The sequence below is a fragment of the Physella acuta genome, unplaced genomic scaffold (genome assembly GCF_028476545.2).
Source record: "Physella acuta isolate Inbredline_101_S28 unplaced genomic scaffold, ASM2847654v3 ptg000186l, whole genome shotgun sequence".
NCBI lineage: Eukaryota > Metazoa > Mollusca > Gastropoda > Physidae > Physella > Physella acuta.
In genome coordinates, this window is record NW_026731705.1 from 2,185,655 (window position 1) to 2,195,145 (window position 9,491).

General features: G+C 38.7%; 1 protein-coding gene across 2 annotated transcripts in view; it reads right to left on the reverse strand.

Annotated features, from left to right (window-relative positions):
* LOC131936715 (potassium voltage-gated channel subfamily H member 7) overlaps positions 1-3,327 on the reverse strand; it is a 115,630-nt gene extending 112,303 nt beyond the window's left edge. For both annotated transcript variants that reach the window (XM_059293771.1, XM_059293770.1), the window contains exon 1: positions 3,260-3,327. The gene's annotated coding sequence lies outside the window, so the exon portion shown is untranslated. The remainder of the gene's footprint in view (positions 1-3,259) is intronic.
* Between the last annotated feature and the right edge of the window lie 6,164 nt (positions 3,328-9,491).

The following is a 9,491-nucleotide window of genomic DNA, read 5'->3' on the forward strand; positions in this document are numbered from 1 at the left end:
TCCTAGGGAACATTTCAGGCGGTCCTAGGGAACTTTATAGGTGGCCATAGGGAACATTACAGGTTGTCCTAGGGAACATTAGTGGTGCTCATAGGGAACAATACAGGTGTCCTAGGGAACATTACAGGCGGTCCTAGGGAACATTACAGGTGGTCATAGGGAACTTTTTGGATGGTCCTAGGGAACATTACAGGTGGTCCTAGGGAACATTAAGGGTGGTCCTAGGGAACATTACAGGCAGTCATAGGGAACTTTAAGGGTGGTCCTAGGGAACATTACAGGCGGTCCTAGGGAACATTACAAGCGGTCCTAGGGAACATTACAGGCGTTCCTAGGGAAAATTACAGGCGGTCCTAGGGAACATTACAGGCGGTCCTAGGGAACTTTATAGGTGGCCCTAGGGAACATTACAGGCGGTCCTAGGGAACATTACAGGCGGTCCTAGGGAACATTACAGGCGGTCCTAGGGAACTTTATAGGTGCCCCTAGAGAACATTACAGGCGGTCCTAGGGAACTTTAAAGGTGGTCCTAGGGAACATTACAGGCGGTCCTAGGGAACATTCCAGGTGGTCCTAGGGAACATTACAGGCGGTCCTAGGGAACATTACAGGCGGTCCTAGGGAACTTTAAGGGTGGTCCTAGGGAACATTACAGTGGGTCCTAGGGAACATTACAGGCGGTCCTAGGGAACATTTCAGGCGGTCCTAGGGAACTTTATAGGTGGTCCTAGGGAACATTACAGGTGGTCCTAGGGAACATTACAGGCGGTCCTAGGGAACATTACAGGTGGTCCTAGGGAACATTACAGGTGGTCATAGGGAACTTTTTGGATGGTCCTAGGGAACATTACAGGTGGTCCTAGGGAACATTAAGGGTGGTCCTAGGGAACATTACAGGCAGTCATAGGGAACTTTAAGGGTGGTCCTAGGGAACATTACAGGTGGTCCTAGGGAACATTACAGGCGGTCCTAGGGAACATTACAGGCGGTCCTAGGGAACATTACAGGCGGTCCTAGGGAACATTATAGGCGGTCCTAGGGAACATTACAGGCGTTCCTAGGGAAAATTACAGGCGGTCCTAGGGAACATTACAGGCGGTCCTAGGGAACTTTATAGGTGGCCCTAGGGAACATTGCAGGCGGTCCTAGGGAACATTACAGGCGGTCCTAGGGAACATTACAGGCGGTCCTAGGGAACTTTATAGGTGCCCCTAGGGAACATTACAGGCGGTCCTAGGGAACTTTAAGGGTGGTCCTAGGGAACATTACAGGCGGTCTTAGGGAACTTTAAGGGTGGTCCTAGGGAACATTACAGGCGGTCTTAGGGAACTTTAAGGGTGGTCCTAGGGAACTTAAAAGGGGGCCCCAGGAGTATTATAGGTCGCAATATGAAATTTCACAAGGGGGGGGGGCTTGGTAACAGTATAGCCAAATCTATTTTTGCATCTTTGATGAGCTACTATAATATGAAACGTAAGATTTTAATTGATGGCCTACTGTAATATCAAATGTAAGATTTTAATTGATGGCCTACTGTAATATCAAATGTAAGATTTTAATTGATGGCCTACTGTAATATGAAACGTAAGATTTTAATTGATGGCCTACTGTAATATCAAATGTAAGATTTTAATTGATGGCCTACTGTAATATCAAATGTAAGATTTTAATTGATGGCGTACTGTAATATTAAACGTAAGATTTTAATTGATGGCCTACTGTAATATCAAACGTAAGATTTTAATTGATGGCCTACTGTAATATCAAACGTAAGATTCTAGTTGATGGAGAACTGTTACATGAATTATTTGCAACATTAATCACCGGCCCGAACATCGATTAGATTGTAACGATTGATTGATTAAGTTTGCTTTTTAGTTATATGAAGTCGTTTTACATTTATCCTAACCCTCACGTAATGTAGCACGTAATATAGCACGTAATGTACTATGTACAACGTATACAAACTGCATATTTGATGTCTCTAATACTTACTTTATTTACCTGTAGGTTACTTTAAATGATAAACATTTTTTATATTTTTGTGTGTGTGTCAGGGGCGAAACTACAGTGCCGCCAGACCCTGCAAAATGGGGGGGGGGGGGGGGGCGGCACGACCTTAATCAATTTTTTATAGTTAAAATATTTCATTTTCTTGCATTTTTTACTTGATGGTTGTTTTGTAAAAAAAAAAACTAAATGTAGTTGCGGTTAGATTATCTTTATTCTATAGACACCATCCCACGCTCTAGTATATTTGTTCCCTTTGTTTTTAAATCATTGTGAAAGCCTAGTCCTCCTTCCCCTACAACACACGCTGTTGTCGGCAAAATTCTTTCGATAAAAAATCAAGCGAGAGGCCGCTAGATATTATGACGATTTATGCTTCTTTATAGCGTTGGAAAGGGGCCCACATTCCATTGTGATTTTTGTATTGTTAGAATAACTATTTTGTACTATCCTGTATTCTACAAATAACCAAAAAGAATATAATAAAAATGATTTCGGTCTAATGTACGTTATTTTTGTTTTACAAAATATGTGATAGTAAACGTATAATTTGAATTATCTCCCATTAGTGTTTTACAAAAAATAAATAAAAAAAAATGATATTTTCACATCCGACTAATGCACTCACACATATGCATGTTGTTGCAATTTCAAGTGCCCCCCCCCCCCCCACCCTCTCTCCGGGGAAAAAGTCTGGAAGAAACACTAAGCATAGTATCAAGCGTAGTATATTTGCCGTTTTAAATATTATTTCGTTAAATTCAACAATTGCATCAATTTACAAGCCACAGTTTGATGGACGGAAAAGATATCAGAAACCAAATTTTACAGTGTTTGTGGTCATAATGGAGAAAGGACTTGATATAGTAGAATGTACCTAGACCCATTGGTAGGAGCTATCATTTAGACAAGCAAATCTTTATTCAAGCCGCCTAATCAGTGAAATCAAAGAAACCAATTTTACATGTGAACTAGTGGAATCTCATGTCACTCAACAGCTCATATATTGCAATGCTCTTTTAACTTACAACACACACACACACACATTATATATATATATATATATATATATATATATATATATATATATATATATATATATATATATATATGTGTATGTATATATATATATATATGAATGCGATACAAACACACATACATTCACATACGCATACTGATACACATAGACAATCACACATATATGTCAAGTATTCTATACTAAAAGAGTATGCAAAGTTTTTCAACCTACCAAGTGGATGTTAAAATTTCATTCGACTGCTAGCATAAATCCATCGACACTGCCGATGGCGGCTACAAGAAAAAAAAATCTGAAGACAGCGCGGACCACGGCCAGTGAGGTACAAGCCCGCTCTGTCGATTTCTTATAGGCGAGGATGTGGGGGCTCTAGACGTTCAGAGTGTTTGATTTCAACAATCTTCGCCTGACGCTAACATCAACCGCGGCGTATTACACGTCTCACGTCATACAATGTTGTATTACACGTCTCACGTCATACAATGTTGTATTACACGTCTCACATCATACAATGTTGTATTACACGTCTTACGTCATACAATGTTGTATTACACGTCTCACGTCATACAATGTTGTATTACACGTCTGACGTCTTACAATGTTGTATTACACGTCTGACGTCTTACAATGTTGTATAACACGTCTGACGTCATACAATGTTGTATTACACGTCTGACGTCATACAATGTTGTATTACACGTCTGACGTCATACAACGTTGTATTACACGTCTGAAGTCATACAATGTTGTATTACACGTCTTACGTCTTACAATGTTGTATTACATGTCTGACGTCATACAATGTTGTATTACACGTCTGACGTCATACAATGTTGTATTACACGTCTCTCGTCTTATATTGTTGTATTACACGTTGGCGTCATACAATGTTGTATCACACGTCTGACGTCATACAATGTTGTATAACACCAGTAACTTCATACAGTTATCATATATCAGAAACAAGCGTTATTTAACGAAATATATATTGCAAAAACAATTATATAAACATTAATCCACATTACCATTAATTTAAACTTAAAAATATATGATTCAAAGCAGTTTTTATACTAATTACAGTTTGGATTTTTTAAAATGGTATCAACTTATTAGGTTGTAGGTTTAGGTTAAAAATATTTTATGATGCAATAGTTTCGTTAGGGTTAGGGTTAGGGTTTTTTTATTTTATGTTACTGGTTGGACACCAAAGTGTTCAATATCAATTGACTTAAATCTCAGAGGATTAAAACCAAATCCTTTGTGTTTGGCACGTGTTTTATAAAGGTTCGTGACCAATGAATGGTGACATTGCAATACCACTAATTGGATTGGATGATTTGAAGACATTTTCGAACCCTATTTTTAGACCTGTCGTCTTCATCTCTACAATTATGTTTGCATGTCCTAGTGTTTTTAGCATTCTAGTTTCTTTATTCGTTGGTTTCATTTTAACAATTCATTCGAGATTGTATATATTTTATAAGGTTTTGATTAGGATTAAAAATAATTAAAGCGTCAGGAGAGTGACGGTAAACTGCCGTGGTTATGGTCAAGTCCAAAGTTTGAGGTCCAAGATTGTGACATGCCTGTCAAAGATTTGTGATTGTTTTCACGATTAAAAGAAGAGTCCAAATATCAATTAGATTCTTGTGCACGATTACAATCGTTCCTTTATACATAGCTGCTACGTCATATGTTGAGGCAGCTAATTCTGCTCTATACGTCAACTAGCATCAAGGTAATATAATTTTTAGTAATAGTTTGGTTTAGGGATTAGGTTTAGGGATTAGGTTTAGGGATTAGGTTTAGGGATTAGGTTTAGGGATTAGGTTTCGGTTTAGGGATTAGGTTTAGGGATTAGGTTTAGGGATTAGGTTTAGGGATTAGGTTTAGGGATTAGGTTTAGGGATTAGGTTTAGGGATTAGGTTTAGGGATTAGGTTTAGGGATTAGGTTTAGGGATTAGGTTTAGGGATTAGGTTTAGGGATTAGGTTTAGGGATTCTGGTAACAATGCTTAGAGTTACCTATCGTTAAAAAGTAAAGTAAAGTTTCCCTTTCAAACCTGACGGTCTATGGGGCAAGTGAAGTTGAGTTCACTTGTTTCTGTGACCTCAGCATATGAAGAGATGGTGTGGTCAGCACTATGCCCAGTCGCCTTTACTTTCCCTAACGTAAGTTAGGTACCCATCAGAGGTGGGTGGACTCAAGGACGGTCTACTGACTTGAACCCGGATTCGAACTAGAGACTTACGGGTTAGCAGTCCAGCTCTCTACCGCTAGACCATTCCGTCTCATACCTATCGTTAAGGCTACTTGTAATATCGTTAAGGTTACTTAAAAGTGGGCTATATCTCGTCTTAAATATGTTTCGAATTATTAGGACCCGGCAGACCCATAGCACCCAACCCTGGCCATACCCATAGCACCAAACCCTGGCCAGACCCATAGCACCAAACCCTGGCCAGACCCATAGCACCCAACCCTGGCCAGACTCATAGCACCAAACCCTGGCCAGACCCATAGCACCCAACCCTGGCCAGACTCATAGCACCAAACCCTGGCCAGACCCATAGCACCCAACCCTGGCCAGACTCATAGCACCCAACCCTGGCCAGACTCATAGCACCCAACCCTGGCCAGACTCATAGCACCCAACCCTGGCCAGACCCATAGCACCCAACCCTGGCCAGACTCATAGCACCCAACCCTGACTTACGGGTTAGCAGTCCAGCTCTCTACCGCTAGACCATTCCGTCCCATACCTATCGTTAAGGCTACTTGTAATATCGTTAAGGTTACTTAAAAGTGGGCTATATCTCGTCTTAAATATGTTTCGAATTATTAGGACCCGGCAGACCCATAGCACCCAACCCTGGCCATACCCATAGCACCAAACCCTGGCCAGACCCATAGCACCAAACCCTGGCCAGACCCATAGCACCCAACCCTGGCCAGACTCATAGCACCAAACCCTGGCCAGACCCATAGCACCCAACCCTGGCCAGACTCATAGCACCAAACCCTGGCCAGACCCATAGCACCCAACCCTGGCCAGACTCATAGCACCCAACCCTGGCCAGACTCATAGCACCCAACCCTGGCCAGACTCATAGCACCCAACCCTGGCCAGACCCATAGCACCCAACCCTGGCCAGACTCATAGCACCCAACCCTGGCCAGACCCATAGCACCCAACCCTGGCCAGACCCATAGCACCGAACCCTGGCCAGACCCATAGCACCGAACCCTGGCCTGAACCATAGCACCCAACCCTGGCCAAACTAAGCCAGTCAGAATTTAATGGTTATTGCCGACTTCCTGGATTTGACCGAGTCTGTGCGTGACTAAACGCGATGAATCTCTTACATAAAAGCTCTCCGCGTCCTGCCAATAGTTTTCTCTCAGATCAGACAAGTCTACATCAAAGTTTTCATCAGTTTTCATCAAAGTTTTCATCAAAGTTTTCATCAAAGTTTTCATCACAGTTTTCATCACAGTTTTCATCACAGTTTTCATCACAGTTTTCATCAAAGTTTTCATCAAAGTTTTCATCAGTTTTCATCACAGTTTTCATCACAGTTTTCATTACAGTTTTCATCACAGTTTTCATCACAGTTTTCATCACAGTTTTCATCACAGTTTTCATCACAGTTTTCATCAAAGTTTTCATCAGTTTTCATCACAGTTTTCATCACAGTTTTCATCAAAGTTTTCATTTCATCAAAGCTTTCATTAAAGTTTTTATTTCATCAAAGTTTTCATCAAAGTTTTCATCAAGGTTTTCATCAAAGTTTTAATCAAGGTTTTCATCAAGGTTTTCATCAAGGTTTTCATCAAGGTTTTCCTTTTCATCAACTTTTCATCAAGGCTTTTATCAAGGTTTTTATTTCATCAAGGTTTTCATCAAAGTTTTCATCAAAGTTTTCATTACATCATAGTTTTTATCAAAGATGAAAGCTAAACACTGGTTCGGTGTTGGATTCAGTAGCAACAAGTGGTATGATATATGTTTTGAAACATAAATCAAAATCTCATCTTAAGTTGAAAAACAGTACAGGATTTATTTTAACAATGTTTTTACTTTCTCGTATATACGAAGTATAGAGAAAGTCTTGTAATCGTGGAAAAAAAACGACATTTTTACAAATCTCGACGTTTTACACCATACTGATACGGAAAAACATAATTTTGCAATCTTGTCCGTATGTCTGTGTGTGTGTGTCTGTGTGTGTCTGTGTGTGTGTAAACACGATAACTTGAGTACCGTTACAGCTAGGTCGATGAAATTTCATATATAGGTATTTTATCAAAATCGTAGATCCTGATCATTTTTTGAGCGATTTCCGATAACTGGAAGTGGTACTTTTTCTACTTTGAATTTTTCAAAAGCCTATAACTTGAGTACTATTTCAGATAGATAAATGAAACTTTACATGTAAGTAAAAGATCTAATTCTCTACCTTCTGTTAAATTGTGAGTAATTTCCGTTGACCGGAAGTACTAATTTACGCTATTTCCGATTTCTCAAAAAACGCATGTAAATTTATAAAGTACTAATAATATTGCGCACTATTATGCACATTTTGTTTTGGCGTTCGCTTGGTGCGCAATTCTTTTTTTACTAGATTTTATTCTATTTTTAAAAGTTTAAGTAAACAAAAATAATGTCTATATTCCGAGTTGCCATCCCACGTAGTGTTATATTAGAATATTCGAGAAAATTTAGGGGAGATCACCCCCGGTTTATTTATATAAGCCGACATTGTGTTTTAACATCAAGAGTTAGAGGTGGAGTAGAAGTTGTCATATTAAGTTAGGGGTGGAGTTGAGGTTGTTATTTTAAGTTAGGGGTGGAGTAGAAGTTGTCATATTAAGTTAGGGGTGGAGTTGAGGTTGTTATTTTAAGTAATCTAAGGTTGGAGTTAAGCTAGAAATACAGACATAGAGTGTAGAGATATAGGCCTAGATAATATAGATATAGATATAGGCCTAGATGATATAGATATAGATATAGATATAGATATAGGTATAGGTATAGGTATAAGTATAGGTATAGGTATAGGTATAGGTATAGGTATAGGTATAGGTATAGGTATAGGTATAGGTATAGGTATAGGTATAGGTATAGGTATAGGTATAGGTATAGGTATAGGTATAGGTATAGGTATAGGTATAGGTATAGGTATAGGTATAGGTATAGGTATAGGTATAGGTATAGGTATAGGTATAGGTATAGGTATAGGTATAGGTATAGGTATAGGTATAGGTATAGGTATAGGTATAGGTATAGGTATAGGTATAGGTATAGGTATAGGTATAGGTATAGGTATAGGTATAGGTATAGGTATAGGTATAGGTATAGGTATAGGTATAGGTATAGGTATAGGTATAGGTATAGGTATAGGTATAGGTATAGGTATAGGTATAGGTATAGGTATAGGTATAGGTATAGGTATAGGTATAGGTATAGGTATAGGTATAGTAGTAGGTATAGGTATAGTTGTAGGTATAGGTATAGGTATAGGTATAGGTATAGGTATAGGTATAGGTATAGGTATAGGTATAGGTTAGGTAGGTATAGGTATAGGTATAGGAGTATAGGTATAGGTATAGGTATAGGTATAGGTATAGGTATAGGTATAGGTATAGGTATAGGTATAGGTATAGGTATAGGGTATAGGTATAGGTATAGGTATAGGTATAGGTATAGGTATAGGTATAGGTATAGGTAGGTATAGGTATAGGTATAGGTATAGGTATAGGTATAGGTATAGGTATAGGTATAGGTATAGGTATAGGTATAGGTATAGTTAGGTATAGGTATAGTTGTAGTTGTAGGTATAGGTATAGTAGTAGGTATAGGTATAGGTATAGGTATAGGTATAGGTATAGGTATAGGTATAGGTATAGGTATAGGTATAGGTATAGGTATAGGTATAGGTATAGGTATAGGTATAGGTATAGGTATAGGTATAGGTATAGGTATAGGTATAGGTATAGGTATAGGTATAGGTATAGGTATAGGTATAGGTATAGGTATAGGTATAGGTATAGGTATAGGTATAGGTATAGGTATAGGTATAGGTATAGGTATAGGTATAGGTATAGGTATAGGTATAGGTTAGGTATAGGTATAGGTATAGGTTGTAGGTATAGGTATAGGTATAGGTAGTAGGTATAGGTATAGGTATAGGTATAGGTATAGGTATAGGTAAGGTATAGGTATAGGTATAGGTATAGGTATAGGTATAGGTATAGGTATAGGTATAGGTATAGGTATAGGTATAGGTATAGGTATAGGTATAGGTATAGGTATAGGTATAGGTATAGGTATAGGTAGTATAGGTATAGGTATAGGTATAGGTATAGGTATAGGTATAGGTATAGGTATAGGTATAGGTATAGGTTAGGTATAGGTATAGGTATAGGTATAGGTCTAGGTAG